We start from the raw sequence: 19,068 nt of genomic DNA on the forward strand, positions 1-19,068 counted from the left end.
CGTGCGCCTGAATTACATGTCCATTTATTACCAGCGTTTTCCACCTGCACTGGATCAAAGTAAAGAGAACTCGTCTGATTTACTCGTAAACATGAACGTGTGTTAAACCAGCAATAAAAATGTAATTACCGTTGTAATTATGCGGCTGTTTCCCCCCCCAGATACATCCCACAGTATATTTCTCCTTGTAGATTAGGTAGCTGTCCCGACAGCCGTTTCTCCTTGTCGATTAGTTAGCGGTTGAATCGCTGCAGTAAATTACGAAAATTACTGCTTATAGGTGGAATGAACACCTCGAGCACTCTCGTCCAAAAGAGATCCGAACCTGGAATGGGCTTAGTGGTCACATGGCAGCACCCATACAGCACTTTGTAGCACTATTGTGTTGTATGGTATGTAGTTACTGTTTATCTGGTCAGTGCATGGCTCTGTCTCAGTGGTCTCAAACTGCGGCCCTCCAGATGATCTTTCAGAAGTACTATGCCATAAAATTGCACTGCATATTCAAGAGATCCACATCAATGCAACTCACAATAATCTGCAGCATTAGGTAGGCAGCAGTTCCCCCACATTAGGTAGGCAGCATAGTTTCCCCACATTATATAGGCAACATAGTTTCCCCACATTAGGTAGCATAGTTTCCCCACATTATGTAGGCAGCATCATTTCCCACATTATGTAGGCAGCATCATTTCCCACATTAGGTAGGCAGCATCATTTCCCCACATTAGGTAGGCAGTATATTTTCCCCACATTAGGTAGGCAGCATATTTCCCCCACATTATATAGGCAGCATAGTTCCCCACATTATATAGGCAGCATAATTTCCCCATATTAGGTAGGCAGCATATTTCCCGCACATTATATAGGCAGCATAGTTCCCCACATTATATAGGCAGCATAATTTCCCCACATTAGGTAGGCAGCATAGTTTCCCCACATTATATAGGCAGCATAGTTTCTCCACATTAGGTAGCATAGGTTCCCCACATTAGGTAGCATAGTTTCCTCACATTAGGTAGCATAGGTTCCCCACATTAGGTAACATAGTTTCCCCACATTGGGTAGCATAATTTCCCCACATTAGGTAGCATAGTTTCCCTACATTAGGTAGCATTTCTCCACATTAGGTAGCGGTTTCCCCCCATTAGGTAGCATAGTTCGCAGAGACACACACACACTCACGTGCACACAAACACGTGCAGACACACACGCACAGATACACACACACAGACAAACACACAGAAAGACAGACACACAGTCAGACACACGCAGACACACAAACAGACACACTCACCTGACCTGCCCAGCGCTTCTTCTCTCCGGCGGCAGTGACGTCACTGATGTCCTCCTGCGTGGGTCTGCGGAGGAACGTTACTTGCGCAACGTTCCTCGTCAGACCCGGGCCGGCCGCAGACACTGTCTAAAGTAGCCGCTGCGCTATGAAGCCCGAGCGCCGCTTTAGAATAGTGAGCAGCGGCGGCGCGGCAGCAAGCCCGACCATGGACCTAGGTGGCACAAAAAAAAGGGTCAGCAAAGTGCCGCCCACCGGATTCCATGGTGGGGCCAGCCCTGACCCAGGGCCCTCCAGATGTTGCTAAACTTCAAATCCCAGTATGCCGGACAGCTGCTTCCTTTCTGGGCATGTTTGGAGTTGAAGTTTTGCAACATCTGGTGGGACACAGTTTGAGACCACTGCTCTATCTGGACACTATGGGGGAGATTTATCAAAACCTATACAAAGGAAAAGTTTCCCAGTTGCCTATAGCAACCAATCAGATTACTTCTTTCAAAAGTCCTATCAGGGATTAGCCATATTGCCCACCAAGGTGTTGGTTTAAAGAATATACCTGTGCAAAGGTCATCAGGGGTATACACCTAGGAGGTTCCGTGGTTACACCGCGCTATAGTCCCACACCGCTCCAGGCTCCTCACTGCTGCCGTCCTTGTATACTCTGTATGTAATGTTACCTGTATACTATGGCGGACGGTATGGGTTACTGTTTGTATATGTGCGTCTGAATGTATGTGTATTTGTGTGTACTGGTGTTACACTGAAGGTACAGTTGACCAGTTGCCCGTAGCAACCATTCAGATCGCTGCTTTCACTTTTAAATAAGGTCTCTGAAAAATGAAAGAAGTAATCTGATTGGTTGCTATGGGTAACTGGTCACCTTCTCCTCAGCACAGGTCTTGATGAATGTCCTCCAGTGTGTATATGTTTGTCTATAGGTGTCACAGTGTATATGTGTGTGTGTAGGAACATGTGTGTATGTGTCGAATGGGGAGATTTATCAAAGAGGAAAAGCTGACCAGTAGCCCATAGCAACCAATCAGATCGCTTCTTTCAGTTTTCAGAGACCTTATTTAAAAGTGAAAGCACCTATCTGATTGGTTGCTATGGGCTACTGGTCAACTTTTCCTCTGAACAAGTATTGATAAGTGTTTATATGTTTCTATACAGGTGTCACAGTGTATATATGTGTGTGGGTAATGTGTGTATATGTGTCACAATGTGTATATGTATTTGTAAATGTATGTACGTGTCACAGTGTGTAGAGGTTTCTATACAGGTGTCACAGTGTATATATGTGAATGTATGTATATATGCAACAGTTTTTATTTGTTTTTATATAGGTGTTGCAATGTGTATATGTATGTGTGAATGTATGTATATGTGTCACAGTGTGTATAGGTTTCTATATAAGTGTCACAGAGGGTTTATGTGTAAATGTATGTATATGTGTCACAGTGTTTGTATGTTTCTATATAGGTGTCACAGTGTGTATGTGTGTGTAAATGTATGCATATATGTCACAGTGTCAATATATGTGTGTGTATATGTGTCACAGTTTGTATATATGTGCGTGAATGCATGTATATGTGTCACATTGTGCATCTGTTTGTTATATAGACGTCAAAGTATGTGTATATATGTGTGTGAATGTATGTATATGTATCACAGTGTTTATATGTTTCTATATAGGTGTCACAGTGTGTGCGCAATGTATGAATATGTGTCACACCATACATATGTTTCTATATAGGTGTCATAGTATATATATAAATATATATATATATTAGGGATCGACCGATATCGTTTTTTTAGGGCCGATACCGATAATCTGTGGAGGTTAGGGCCGATAGCCGATAACTTATACCGATATTCCGGTATAAGTTATCGGCTATTTATCCCCCCTTGACACCGCTGCAGAGCATTGATTTAAAGCAGGCGCTTTAAATCAATGCACTGCAGTGGCTTTTGCGGTGCCATAGGCCGCCGCCGCCACCACCCGCTTCTCTCCCCCTGCCTGTCAGGGTGGTCCGGGCCATCCATCCTTCCTGTAGTGTCCGGCGGCATTCCGGGTGAAGGGTGAACCGATCCGGGCTGTCCTTCTTCTCCGGGGGTCCTCTTCTCCACTCTGGGCAGGCTCCGGCCTAGTAGGCTGCATAGACGCCGCTGCGCAGTGACGCCCGTGCGCAGCGACGCACCTGACGTCACGGCGTAGCGGCGTCTATGCAGCGTACTAGGCCGGAGCCTGCCCGGAGTGGAGAAGAGAACCCCCGGAGAAGAAGGACAGCCCGGACCGGTTCATCCTTCACCCGGAATGCCGCCGGAGGGTGGGGGAGGGGCCCGACCGGTATAGCGGTATGGGCAAAAATCCATACCGGTATACCGCCCAGCACTACGGGGGGGCGGTCGCGGTGCGGCGGGGGGCGGTCGCGGTGCGTTGGGGGCGGTGCGAGGGCGGGGCATTATCGGCTTATCGGCAAGGTAATTGCCGATACCGATAATGCCCAAAATCGTGATTATCGGCCGATAATATTGGCCATACTGATAATTGGTCGATCCCTAATATATATATATATATATATATATATGTGTGTGCCTGATTATGCATATGTGTTACAGCAGGGGTCTCAAACTCGCGGCCCGCGGAACGAAATTTTGCGGCCCGCCTCACAGTGGTGCAGCAAGGGGGGGGGCGTACTCTAGCATGGTGGAGCGGAAGCTGTAAGCTCCCGCTCCTCCATTCACTAATCTTCCTCACACACTATGAGTACACAGAGTGTGAGCCGCGAGGACGCGATCCACGGCAGCCTGGCATGATGATGTCACATGATCGCAGCGCCTAGAGATCCCGTTCCCGCGGCTCACATACTGTAAGTAAGTATACTCATGCCCAGGGGGCACTATTTAGTACAGGTGGAGGGGGGTGGGGGATTAAAAAACTTGGGGAGGCAGAGAAAAGGGAATATTTAATGTGAGGGGCACAGCACAGGGGGCATTATATGTGAAGAGCACATGACAGGTGGGGCCCCCTGTACTGTGCCCCTTACATATAATGCCCCCTGTGCTGTGCCCCTTACATATAATGACCCCTGAGGGGACAGGACAGGGGGCATTATACGTGAGGGGCACATGACAGGAGGATTATATGTGAGGGGCTCAGTACAGGGGGCATTATTTATGGGGGGCGCATAATGAGGGCAGAATATATGAGGGGCCCATGATGAGGGCAGAATATATGAGGGGCCCATGATGAGGGCAGAATATCTGAGGGGCCCATGATGAGGGCAGAAAATATGAGGGGCCCATGATGAGGGCATTATATGTGAGGGGCATATGATGGGGGCATTATATGTGAGGGGTGCATGATGGGGGCATTATATGTGAGGGGCACATGATGGGGGCATTATATGTGAGGGGCACATGATGGGGGGCATTATATGTGAGGGGCACATGAAGGGGGCATTATATGTGAGGGGCACATGATGGGGACATTATATGTGAGGGGTGCATGATGGGGGCATTATAAGTGAGGGGTTCATGATGAGGGCATTATATGTGGGGGCGCATGATGAGGGCATTATATGTGAGGGGTGCATGATGGGGGCATTATATGTGAGGGGTGCATGATGAGGGCATTATATGTGAGGGGCACATTATATATGGGGGCACGTGATGGGGGCATTATATGTGAGGGGCGTGTGATGGGGGCATTATATGTGAGGGATGCATGATCAGGGCATTATATGTGAGGGGCACATGATGGGGGCATTATATGTGAGGGGCACATGATGGGGGCATTATATGTAAGGGGCGCATGATGGGGGCATTATATGTGAGGGGCGCATGATGGGGGCATTATATGTGAGGGGCACATGATGGGGGCATTATATGTGAGGGGCGCATGATGGGGGCATTATATGTGAGGGGCGCATGATGGGGGCATTATATGTGAGGGGCGCATGATGGGGGCATTATATGTGAGGGGCGCATGATGGGGGCATTATATGTGAGGGGCACATGATGGGGGGCATTATATGTGAGGGGCACATGATGGGGGCATTATATGTGAGGGGCACATGATGGGGACATTATATGTGAGGGGTGCATGATGGGGGCATTATAAGTGAGGGGTTCATGATGAGGGCATTATATGTGGGGGCGCATGATGAGGGCATTATATGTGAGGGGTGCATGATGGGGGCATTATATGTGAGGGGCACATTATATATGGGGGCACGTGATGGGGGCATTATATGTGAGGGGCACATGATGGGGGCATTATATGTAAGGGGCGCATGATGGGGGCATTATATGTGAGGGGCGCATGATGGGGGCATCATATGTGAGGGGCACATGATGGGGGCATTATATGTGAGGGGTGCATGATGGGGGCATTATATGTGAGGGGCGCATGCGGCCAAGCCTCACCCAGCCTCTACCTCCAGGGGCCCCCAGATAATTTGAGTTTGAGACCCCTATTACAGTGTTTGTATGTTTGAGTGTCACAGTGTGTACATGTGCAAATGTATCTATCTATCTATCTATATATATATATAAATAGGAAGAACAAAAGGGTCCGGCACTAGAGTGGATGCAGGTAAAAAACTGTTTGTTGCTTTATTGAAGATATCTCAGTACAAAGCTGGAAGTCTGACGCGTTTCGCAATAATGCTTAATCGTAGACTGCCAAACAATCACAAAATACAGCTTAAAATACAAAAGGTACAAGTCACATGACTGTCCTCGTCATCATTAGAATCGTGTACATGTAAAGCCCGGAATTGGATTCCATTCAATGATCACCAAATAATGTCCGTTCACATTAAGTAAATGAAATGCACTGCGTTAGTGTCTGTGACATTATGAAATATCAAAACCACAAAAGGGAATATTCTTTATGTTACTTATGATTAATATTTATTATTATTATTACTATTATTCTACCTTTTATCTTCATTATTATACAAAACCGCAGTGTAAATAATTACAATGTGAACCGGACATATGATTAAATACATGTTTTTATACAAATTGAACCACAAATGGAGAAGATAGAATTAGTTATGCCTAAAGCTGCATACGGGAAAGGCATATACATATTTCTACCCAATGAGCACTCAAAATATGTAGAGAACAGAGGGGGGAGGCAAGTCTATCCGAAACTAAAAGTGGGATATGGTTAGTATGATTTGTGTTAAGAGGGGTTTTCTCTGGTAGAATGTAGACAATATTGAAATTGAAAATCTTAATTATGATTTCCATTTATATATATGGTTATTTATATTTGCATTATTGTTATTAATTATTGTTTGGGGTTCTATTGTTTTCTATCATTTATTTGTTGATTATTTATTATTTATCCTTGTTTATTTTGTATATTTTCATTATTATTTTGGTTATTCATTATTTGTTAATAAAACAAAGATAACATATTATTTTATAGTTTATATATTATATATGTACACCCATACCGATTTTAAGGGCAGGTTAACAACATGTCAATCCTTTTATTTAAAGGGTTACTCCGCCCCTAGACATCTTATCCCCTATCCAAAGGATAGGGGATAAGATGTCAGATCGCCGGGGTCCCGCTGCTGGACCTGGCCTACAGGTGCACGCTACTATAGCTCTCCATGTTTTATCTGCATTTTCATGTTTCACCTATATCCTTGTGCTGGCAGTGTGCTGCTGCATTCTTCTGTTGCTGTATATCTAGCCTAGTAGCGTGCACCTGTAGGCCAGGTCCATATAATAGTTTGGTATCAACTAAAGTGCTGGCTGACTAATTCTTTGTCTGTATTGCACATACGGGGGAGTGGCTACCTCCATGTTGGCCTTGCACCCCACCCACCTCTATCAGGTGTATATAAGGTGTCTTGGATGTTCCAGATCCTGCCATGCTTACTGAACTGTTCACACAGAGGCATATACACAGTGTAGGGTCCGTCCCAAGGAGGCTACCTTATCGCGGTGGGACGGTCCAAGCTATTTGACCGCCGGCGGAAACAAATTTGCGAGCTAAGTGCCTCACTATTTCATAGTTTCACATTTGCATCTATTACACCATAGCTGTATAGCTCTCCATGTTTTAACTGCATTTTCATGTTTCACCTATATCCTTAGTGTGGTAGTGTGCTGCTGCATTCTTCTGTTGCTGTCACAGTGTGTATATTTTTCTATATAGATGTCACAGTGTGTATATTTTTCTATATAGATGTCAGTGTGTATATGTTTCTATATAGATGTCACAGTGTGTATATTTTTCTATATAGATGTCACAGTGTGTATATTTTTCTATATAGATGTCACAGTGTGTATATTTTTCTATATAGATGTCACAGTGTGTATATGTTTCTATATAGATGTCACAGTGTGTATATTTTTCTATATAGATGTTACAGTGTGTATATTTTTCTATATAGATGTCACAGTGTGTATATGTTTCTATATAGATGTCACAGTGTGTATATTTTTCTATATAGATGTCACAGTGTGTATATTTTTCTATATAGATGTCACAGTGTGTATATGTTTCTATATATAGATGTCACAGTGTGTATGTTTCTATATAGATGTCACTGTGTATATGTTTCTATATAGATGTCACAGTGTATATATGTTTCTATATATAGATGTCAGTGTGTACATGTTTCTATATAGATGTCACAGTGTGTATATGTTTCTATATAGATGTCACAGGGTGTATATGTTTCTATATAGATGTCAGTGTGTATATGTTTCTATATAGATGTCACAGTGTGTATATGTTTCTATATAGATGTCACAGTGTGTATGTTTCTATATAGATGTCACAGTGTGTATATGTTTCTATATAGATGTCACAGTGTGTATATGTTTCTATATAGATGTCACAGTGTGTATGTTTGTATATAGATGTCAGTGTGTACATGTTTCTATATAGAAGTCACAGTGTGTATATGTTTCTATATAGATGTCACAGTGTGTATATGTTTCTATATAGATGTCACAGTGTGTATATGTTTCTATATATAGATGTCACAGTGTGTATATGTTTCTATATAGATGTCACAGTGTGTATATGTTTCTATGTAGATGTCACAGTGTGTATGTTTCTATATAGATGTCACAGTGTGTATATGTTTCTATATAGATGTCACAGTGTGTATATGTTTCTATATAGATGTCACAGTGTGTATATGTTTCTATATATAGATGTCACAGTGTGTATATGTTTCTACATAGATGTCTCAGTGTGTATGTTTCTATATAGATGTCAGTGTGTACATGTTTCTATATAGATGTCGCAGTGTGTATGTTTCTATATATAGATGTCGCAGTGTGTATATGTTTCTATATAGATGTCACAGTGTGTATGTTTCTATATAGATGTCAGTGTGTACATGTTTCTATATAGATGTCACAGTGTGTATATGTTTCTATATATAGATGTCACAGTGTGTATATGTTTCTATATAGATGTCACAGTGTGTATGTTTCTATATAGATGTCAGTGTGTACATGTTTCTATATAGATGTCACAGTGTGTATATGTTTGTGTATGACCATCTGTATGTTTGTGTATGATGTGTGTTACAATATGTATATGTGTGTGACTTTGTTTCACAGTGTTTAAATGTGTGAATGTTTGTATATACATGTGTATATGTTCCTTGTTGTGCCTGTATTCACGTACTATATAAGTTTTTATATATCACCATGTTTATGGCCGTGAAGCCCCCTTACAGAATCCTCACACCCCCTGAAGATCAGGCGCTTGCCTTGTTTGATCTGCACCCATTTCCTTCCGCCATTTCAGATGGATACGATCAAGAGGAATTTTTAGGCCTTGGATGTAAAATGTTTTTTTCTTAGTCATAAGGACTGACACACATTGGCCCTCATTTACTAAAGGAGAACCGACGTTTTTTCTCGGTTATTGCGCCCAAAATTTGGTTGCATCCCGCGTGTGACCAAATCTGCGCCCCCAAAATTTAGGCGCACAACCTAGATTTTCAAAAACACTCGGAGAGTTTAATTTAACCTATAAAATGGGCGTGGTTTACTCAAAAATGGGCGTTAACCCGACAAAATGGAAAAATCACTCGGAGTAATTGTGAAATCACTCTGAAAAAAGTGTGATTTCTCAACTCTGAAAAACTGACAGCCCAGGGGTCGAGTGAAAATGGAAAAATTGAGTGTTTTTGAGGAATGGACAGCTGACCATTGTGGTTCATGATTAAATTGCTTGTTTTATACTTTAAAAGCATTTTTAACCCCTCTACGCTTTTATGATTACATTATGTAATAGATTTTTTTAATTTATATATATATATATATATATATATATATATATATATATTTTTTTTTTTTAATATATATATTTTTAAAAAACTTTTGGGTTGTTAACCCATTAACAATCATGAATGTAAAGTTGCATCCTTGTGCAGAGTAACTTTATTTATTTGGTTTAATTTCTATTTTTCCTGTGCGACACTTTTTATTCCCGTGTGACAGAATTTAATATCATGCGACACAAAAAAACCCGACCTATGCGACAGATTAGTAAATCACAAGGGAAAAAAAGACGAGTACACTGAAAAAAAAACCTAACCGACACTCCAGTCTTTGTAAATGAGGGCCAATGTCTCTCAGTTAGTTGCTGAACTTTTCATTATGTGATCATTTTATTTACTGTCCTTTAAAGTTTCCTCCGCTGTTCATTCTGTTTCTCCAGACGGTCCTGACCACCATAGATCTGGTTCTGTGCACTGAGCTGTGGATACGGAGGCTCCCGGTGACTTATTAATGAGAACATTGAAGAGCTCTTCATGGTGACACCGCGGGCTGCTGGACATGGGACACTCAGGTACCGCAGCATTTTAAGGCCTCAATGACTCCAATCCTCCATTAAATTGTAAGCAATGTTACATAAAGTCTCTAATGGAAGTAATGAAATATACATGTGCAGGGGCGTAGCTATAGGGCAGTGCTCTCCAACTTGTTGCAAAAAGCCTTGGAAGTTCTAAATGTGCATCATCTGAAGAGCTATAGCATGACCAGTGTTATAGGGGGTGCAGAGGTTGTAGACAAGTGTTATAGGGGATGCAGAGGTTGTAGACCAGTGTTATAGGGGTGCAGAGGTCATAGACCAGTGTTATAGGGGATGCAGAGGTTGTAGACCAGTGTTATAGGGGGTGCAGAGGTTGTAGACCAGTGTTATAGGGGATGCAGATGTTGTAGACCAGTGTTATAGGGGATGCAGAGGTTGGAGACCAGTGTTATAGCGAGTGCAGAGGTTGGAGACCAGTGTTATATGGAGTGCAGAGGTTGGAGACCAGTGTTATAGGGGGTGCAGAGGTTGTAGATCAGTGTTATACGGGGTGAAGAGGTTGTAGACCAGTGTTATAGGGGATGCAGGGGTTGGGGACCAATGTTATAGGGGTGCAGAGGTTGGAGAACAGTGTTATAGAGGGTGCAGAGGTCGGAGACCAGTGTTATAGAGGGTGCAGAGGTTGGAGACCAGTGTTATAGGGGGTGCAGAGGTTATAGACCAGTGTCATAGGGGGTGCAGAGGTTGGAGACCAGTGTTATAGGGGTGCAGAGGTTGTAAACCAGTGTTATAGAGAGTGCTGAGATTGGAGACCAGTGTTATAGGGGGTGCAGAGGTTGGAGACCAGTGTTATAGGGGATGCAGAGGTTGGAGACCAGTGTTATAGGGGATGCAGATGTTGTAGACCAGTGTTATACGGGGTGCAGAGGTTGGAGACCAGTGTTATAGGGGGTGCAGAGGTTGGAGACCAGTGCTATAGGGGATGCAGATGTTGTAGACCAGTGTTATAGGGGGTGCAGAGGTCATAGACCAGTGTTATACGGGGTGCAGAGGTTGGAGACCAGTGTTATAGGGGGTGCAGAGGTTGGAGACCAGTGCTATAGGGGATTCAGATGTTGTAGACCAGTGTTATAGGGGATGCAGAGGTTGTAGACCAGTGTTATAGGGAGTGCAGAGGTTGTAGACCAGTGTTATAGGGGTGCAGAGGTTGTAGACCAGTGTTATAGGGGGTGCAGAGGTTGCAGACCAGTGTTATACGGAGTGCAGAGGTCGGAGACCAGTGTTATAGAGGGTGCAGAGTTTGTAGACCAGTGCTGTAGGGGGTGTAGAGGTTGCAGACAAGAGCTATAGCCTGTCTCTAGCCAACCATATGTGGTGTCCCGGCACCGGATTGCATTCGCTGCCTTGTGGTGGGGTCCCCAAAGTCAGAGTCCCTAGGTGTAGGTGGGGTCCTCATCCTTAGTTAGCCCCTTGTCACCCCTTTTGTAATTAAAATTATTTAGATTTAATGTATATGTTTATATAGTAAGTGTACTTGCCTAGTTAGCGTCGCAGGACCTGTGGGTCGCGTGATGCGTTCCAAAGACTCTATGGTTGGTAGTTCAAGGACCTTTGGAGGAAGTCAGGTGTTTACCCATCAGGCTATGTAACGGTGAGTGACAGCTGACCTGGACCAATCCAAAACGGCCCTGCCCCTGCCCATATAAGGGAGCGGTGACCATTACTCACTCTCTTTCCTCGTGGGCTGTTGACAGGGAAGGATCTGCGTTGCTGTCATCAGTGAGTTAGGCCCGAGCCTTGCAGCTCGGCTGATCTTTACGAAACTGTGAGTGTAATCAATCCCTAAGCACTCTGCAAGATCACCGGACCTTATCTATCCCCTAAATCGGGACGGATCTTCGCAATTAACCCTAAATTCTGAGACTTATAACAAAAGTCAAGGTCCGCAACAATGGGAAGGGTGTCGATAGGCCGGACAATTACCTCAGCATACTAGCCCTCAGCCTGGCGTCACGAACAATAGGGTTGACCTTAACCCCTGATTTACTGAAGCAATACACTGACTACACTACCCCTACCCCTGAGGCCTACCACAAAGCCTTTTTGGCGTTGCACGAACAGGATTCGGGTGTGTGCCTACTACAGTTGCCACTAGTGAAATTGTACTCCCCCTATATAAGAGACTGTGTTTAATGTATAAGAGTAGCGCGTGTGGCGAACGTTACAAGGGGGCCATATGAAAAATAAGGGGGAGGCGAAGAGTACAGCGGAGCTGCAATCCGCGTTGAAAAGAGTTCAAACCGGCGCAAGGCCTTCCCGCACCGTGGGATCCAGAAACTCTGCCCACCGAAGTCTGCGGTGCGGCGGCCATCTTGCCGGAGCCCAAAGTCGGGGACATACAGATACAAGCTTCATTTAAAGGGCCAGCGCACTCAATAAAAGAATGTCAGAGCCTGCAACACCACCACTGCCACTTGACCAACAGGAAGGTGGTGCTCCTGGGACCCCACCAATGAGGTCCCCACCGCAAGTCAGAAGAATGCTGGCAACCATACCGATGCCGCCTGACCGACAACGACGTAGTCCTCCTGCGACACCAACGGCAAGACCTTCACCCCGAGCAAGTCGGATCCACCTTCATCCTCAGCTGTTCCCTACATGTTGGGAGCCCCTGTTGCTGCACCTGTCTTCCTCGGAAACCCCATTCTTCCCTCGTACAGTGGAGATCCCTTCACGTTGAGAGACTTTAGGGAGAAGATTTACAGCATCTTCGGGTTTTATGCACTTCCTCCTCATCAGCAGGTACAGTTGCTTCTGGAACAGCTTCAGGTACCGGCCTTGGAGGAACTTCGCACCTGGCCAACGGCTGACAAAGCCACGCTGGGGCAGATTTTTGAAGGACTCTCTCAGGTGTTTGAATCTCATTCCCCCTCCGAGGTACGCCTCAGACTATATGAACGACGTCAGAAACCAGGTGAGACTCTCAGAGCATATGCAGTAGCTTTACAGAGCGCATTAGAGGCAGTGCAGAAGCTGGACAGCATCACGCCCGATCAGGGTAACCGAGTACTGATGGACTGTTTTATAGAGGGGGCACTGAATAAATGGGACAAAGCCCAACTTAGGATGCTGGCTGTGCAAAATCCCGACATGGCCTTTCCAGCTTTTGAGAGACTAGCGGTTAAAGTGATCAAATCAGGACCCCAGACAGAGAAGGCTAGTGTCCCCACTCCAGAATCCCCAGGGCCCTCGCCCGAGTTATCTGTCCCTTCTCAGCCTGCCCTTTCAACACCTTCCCCTAGCCCTTGGACAGCTGATTTACAAGACATTAAGCAGGACATTGAACAGTTAGCCCAGGCCTTTAAGGAAATGGCCGTCCGGCCCAATCCCCCTAGACCTGCGACACTCCCACCTAAGAAACCAGACCCCCGCCCTGCCAATCCATCTTATACTCCTCCTGTGAGACCACCTGGTAATCAGAGGCCTGCCTGCAGCCAGTGTGGTAAGATTGGACAGTGGAAGAGCCAATGCTGGGCTTCACCGGAAGAAGGTCCAGAACCAACCAGCGACAAGAAAGGACTGTCTATGTATGTAGCTTCTTGCCCTTATGTACAGGTGATAGCTGAAGGTATCCGGTTACAAGCTCTGATAGATACGGGGTCTCAGGTCCACTATTCCGCAGGGGGTTTTCTATAGGTATTGGGGCCCAGAAAGGTTGTGTGAACCTAAGGAAGCGGAGTTTAGAGTAATTGCAGGGAATGGGAAACCAGTACCCAGGCATGGCTACTGGGAGCCCACGTTGAAGGTGGGAAAACATGTGTTAGGAAGACAGGGTGTGATTGTCACCAATGTTAGGGATGAAGGGGCAGCTGACTTCATCTTAGAAATGAATATTATGAGGCACTGTTTTGATGATATTGTCTGTGCACTGCATGCATCTCTCCCTCACTTGTCACCCCCAGGCCGGCGAGCTGCCCAACACCACCTCAAAATCCTCCAAGCAGAACAGAAGTTTGTGAATCATCAAGGAGAAATCTGTCGAGTAAGGATTCAAGATATACCAGCCGTTAGTCTACAGCCACAGACGGAGACAGTTATTTGGTGTCGTGCCCGACCCGGGGTGAAAAATCAAGATTATCAAGCGCTCTTGGAACCCATCCTACTGGAAGATTGTCCCTTGGTGCGAGCCGCTAGAAGCCTGGTAACAGTACGTAATGGGAAAGTTCCGGTGAGACTTATTAATCTCTCTCAAGTTGCCGTCCAACTACCCAAGTATACCCCGGTGGCTAACCTGCACCATTTAGACATCAGAGATGTGGTCTTGAAGTCACAAGTGGCTCAACGAGGACCAGACCAGAATCCGGCAGAACCTTGGTGGAGCCAACTACAAATAGGAGGCGAAGATACCCCCAAGGAACAGGTGGAAGGAATCATCCAGGTAGCTAAGAAATATCAAGGAGCTTTCAGCAAGTTCCCCACAGACTTTGGCAGGACCACCATGATCAAACAAAGGATTCTCACTTGGGACAGTCCACCCATTAAGGAGAGACATCGCCCTGTGGCTCCTGGGATGTATCAGACCATAAAGAAGATGCTCATGGAGATGAAAGAGGCTGATGTCATCCAAGAAAGCCAGAGTCCTTGGGCTGCACCTTTGGTCCTGGTGAAGAAAAAAGATGGGACTATCCGCTTTTGCGTAGATTACCGGAAGTTGAACGGCATAACTCATAGGGATGCCTATCCTCTTCCCCGTATTGAAGAATCCTTGACTGCATTGGGGTCTGCCGCCTACTTTTCCACATTGGATTTGACGAGCGGTTACTGGCAGGTGCCAATGGCGGAAGAGGATAGAGAGAAGACCGCATTTGTGACCCCTATGGGACTCTTCGAGTTCAAAAGTATGCCCTTTGGACTGAGCAATGCACCGGCTACTTTCCAATGCTTAATGGAACGATGTTTGGGGCATCTTAACTTCCTGAGTGTTCTGTTGTATTTAGATGACGTCATTGTCTATTCCCGGACATATCAGGAACACCTGGACCACCTGAAAGAAGTTTTCCAAGTCCTTATCCAACATGGACTCAAGGTCAAACCTTCCAAATGTCACTTGCTAAAGCCACAAGTACACTATCTGGGACATGTCATCAGTGCTCAAGGAGTCCAGCCTGATCCGAACAAAGTGAGTGCTGTGAAAGAGTGGCCTACACCCAGGACGGTGCGAGATGTCTGAAGTTTCCTGGGTTTTGCTGGTTATTACCGACACTTCATCCCCCATTTTGCTCAAATTGCTGGGCCCTTAACCGAGTTACTGAGAGGGACTGCCCGGGAGAATTCTAATGGAAGGCTACCCATACAGTGGACTGAAGAACAAGAAGATGCCTTTCGAGCCCTGAAGTACCTCCTCACGGAACCCCCCATTTTGGCGTATCCTGACTGCAGCCTGCCGTTCAGTTTATATACAGACGCTAGCTTCGAAGGTCTGGGGGCAGTCTTATCTCAGGTGCAAGATGGCAAAGAGAGGGTGATTGCCTATGCCAGCCGACATCTCCGAGGTGCTGAAAAGAATGACGCCAACTATAGCTCCTTCAAACTGGAGCTCCTGGCCCTGGTCTGGCCATTACTGAGAAGTTTAAGGACTATCTGGCTGCTACTCCCTTCACGGTCTACACTGATAACAACCCCTTGGCCCATTTAAACTCTGCTAAGTTGGGAGCTCTTGAACAGCGCTGGGCCTCTCGGTTGGCCAACTATGATTTCAACATTAAGTACCGCAGCGGAAAAACCAATGTTAATGCGTATGTACTTTCTCGCATGGCCCTGGGAGAAGCACCTCCTGCTGAAGATGTGTGGGAAGATGTGGAAATGCCTCCCTTCTACCAAAGGTTCATGAGCCAGAGTGCTCTAACTGCCCAGGCGGGTGACGGACCTGAATCTCCCAAAGTCCCTGGAGATTTGTCTACATGGAAGACACTTCAGGATGAAAGCCGGGACCTCTTAAACTATTGCCTCCACAAGAAAGTGCCCACTCGGGTGCACAAGACACAAGGGGACTTTGAATTGAAGCGGCTGTGGCGGCAGAGGAATCACCTGTTCCTGCACAAGGGGTTGATCTATTGAAATTCCCTGGACCCAGTCTCCGGAGACCGCATACACCAGATTGTGGTTCCCAGAAGAGATGCAGCCATGGTCCTGAATGCCTATCGTGATCAATCCGGACACTTCGCGGTCCATAAGACAGAGGCCACTGTCAGAAGGAGATTTTACTGGATTGGGATGCAGGGAGACATCGAGAAATGGTGTGCCGAATGCTCCGTGTGCAATGTGATTAAGAATCCCCGAAGGGACGCAAGAGCCCCTTTACATCCCATCTGTACGGAGAGGCCGAACCAGATTGTTGCCTTGGATCATGTGAAGCTGGCCCCCACTCGATCTGGCTATTGTCATGCTCTAACCATGGTGGATCATTATTGCAAGTGGGTGGTCGTGGTCCCTGTCAAGGATCTTACCGCCAAGACTGCTGCTCAGCTCTTCTATCGTCATTGGAGCCAACCTCTGGGGTGTCCCGAACGGTCCTCACGGATCGGGGAACCGCCTTTGAAGCCCAGTTGTTCCAAGAACTTTGCCGGTTGCATGACTGCAAGAAGCTCCGGACGACGGTCTACCATCCCCAAGGGAATGGGCTCTGTGAGAGGATCAATCAAGTGTTCATCCAAATGCTCAGAGCTGCCTCTGTCTCAAATCACAAAGAGTGGCCTCAGCTGTTGCCTGAACTCCTAGAAATTTACAACAACACTGTCCACTGCTCTACGGGGTATACGCCTTTTTTCCTGATGATGGGCCGACACGGCCAATTGCCAAAGGATCGGACCTTCGGGCTGCAGGCACCTTTCCCCACCAACAATTCCCCTCAGGTTTCCCAAGGTTGGGTGTCAGAGCATCAACGAAGAATTGAGGAAGCCTAAGACATTGTTGAGAAGAAAATGGGTGAAGTTCATGAGCGCCAACAGAAAGATTATAATCGACATGCTTCGGCTCAGCCCTTACAGCTTGGAGATAAGGTGTGGCTCCGAAAATTCCCTAGAACCCATAAATTGGGCTCATTGTGGGAAAAGGAACCATACACCATTACTGCAGTCCCTTACCCCGAAACGGACGTATACGAGGTACAGAAAGACGGGTTCGAGCCACAGGTGGTCCACAGGAATAGAAAAAAAGTGTGCCTGAAAGAAGATATGCTTGGCCCACCTCCTTCTACTCCTCCTGCTACTTCTACTCCACCTCCAACAAGGCCAGTGAGAGAATATGTGCCGGGAGAAGGAATTTATTCCACTATGGACGTTCCTTTGTTCCCATCTCAGCAGCTAACCATGTATTGGGGTATACCGTTTCCAGCTCCAGCCAGCCAGCCGCCACTGGTTGCTCCACCCAGACAGTTGCCAGTAGCCGTTCCACCTAGCCAGTTGCCAATAGCTGTTGCTCCCTGTCAACCACCATTGGTTGCTACACCAAACATCAGTCCTGCTCCGTTGACTGCTCCAAGTCTTGATGCCCCTACTCCACCTGTCTTCAGAGAACCCCCCCAGTCCAACCGAAGATATTGCTTCTGTTTCCAGCCCTCCAGCTGGTCCCTCGGGGACTGAAGTTCTTGCAGAACCCCCAAGTGAAGGAACTCCTGATGACTCGGAGGTGGTGTTGGGCCGGTCTCAAAGGACTACACAGGGCAAATTACCCGTAAGGTACCAAGATTCACATTTAGTACCTGCACACATAGTCCCTTTGATAACCCACTTCAATGCTCTGCCTATAACTTTTCGGTACTCTAGATTACTCACTTAAATGTACTACTTCAAGTTTCTCTAGTACATACACCAAAGTAAATATCTCACTTAAGAAAACACTTTAGGGATTGTAGCCTATTGAAATTCAATTCCTGCCACTGTTAGGTACACTTCTTCTTCTCCCTCTTTGCATGTGTGAGATGCTCTACCTGGCCTGTAGGTGCTCTTGCAAGCTAACAAATGAAACACTTAATTCTTAAAGTAACCTAGGTAGGTTATGTAAAGTGCTCTAGGGGTAAGTAGCGTGTAGCCGATAGACCCTAGCAGCCAATCTTACTGTGACCTAGCTTCCGGATAGCCAGTATACCTTATGTGTACTAACAGGAAACTCATTGTTGGCGAATAAAATGTATGAGATAATACAATTGTTTAGTCAGCTTGAAACTAAAGGTATAGAGAGCTATGCTAATGTTCAGTTAGCCTCATAAAGATGTGTAGAGAGCTAATAAAATGTCTCAGGAGCTAGAAACTACATGTTAGATAGCTGCCTAATTGTCTAGTAAGCTTTAAAATGTATAGTAAGCTTAATAAAAATGTTTTAGAAGCTAGAAACTAAAGGTCTAGATAGCTTCATAATAATTTAGATAGCTTTACAAGTGCTTAGATAACTTCATAAATGTCTTAGAAGCCTTCTTAGATGTCTAGTAGGATTACTAGACATGCGGCCACCTCATTCTGCTCCTCAGCCAACCTGTTCTGTCGCTACCATCTTGCCAATGTGTTTTCTCATAACTGGGGCTTACATGGATGCTGCCTCTTAAATCAGCGCCTAGGCCAGTGTTTCCCAACCAGGGTGCCTCCAGCTGTTGCAAAACTACAACTCCCAGCATGCCTCTTAAATCAGCGCCTAGGCCTGTGTTTCCCAACCAGGGTGCCTCCAGCTGTTGCAAAACTACAACTCCCAGCCTCCGGCTGTCCGGGCATGCTGGGAGTTGTAGTTTTGCAACAGCTGGAGGCACCCTGGTTGGGAAACACTGGCCTAGGCGCTGATAGGATGAGGTTGACACCACAAGACTTTGGTCATGGAACACAGGTACTGCTGCATTATAAGACCTCAATGACTTCATTGTGCAGAGTGGCAAAATTGTGCAAAATTTTTGCTCAAACTCTGAATTCACACACAG

Source organism: Hyla sarda, chromosome 5 (assembly GCF_029499605.1).
Source record: "Hyla sarda isolate aHylSar1 chromosome 5, aHylSar1.hap1, whole genome shotgun sequence".
Classification (NCBI taxonomy): domain Eukaryota; kingdom Metazoa; phylum Chordata; class Amphibia; order Anura; family Hylidae; genus Hyla; species Hyla sarda.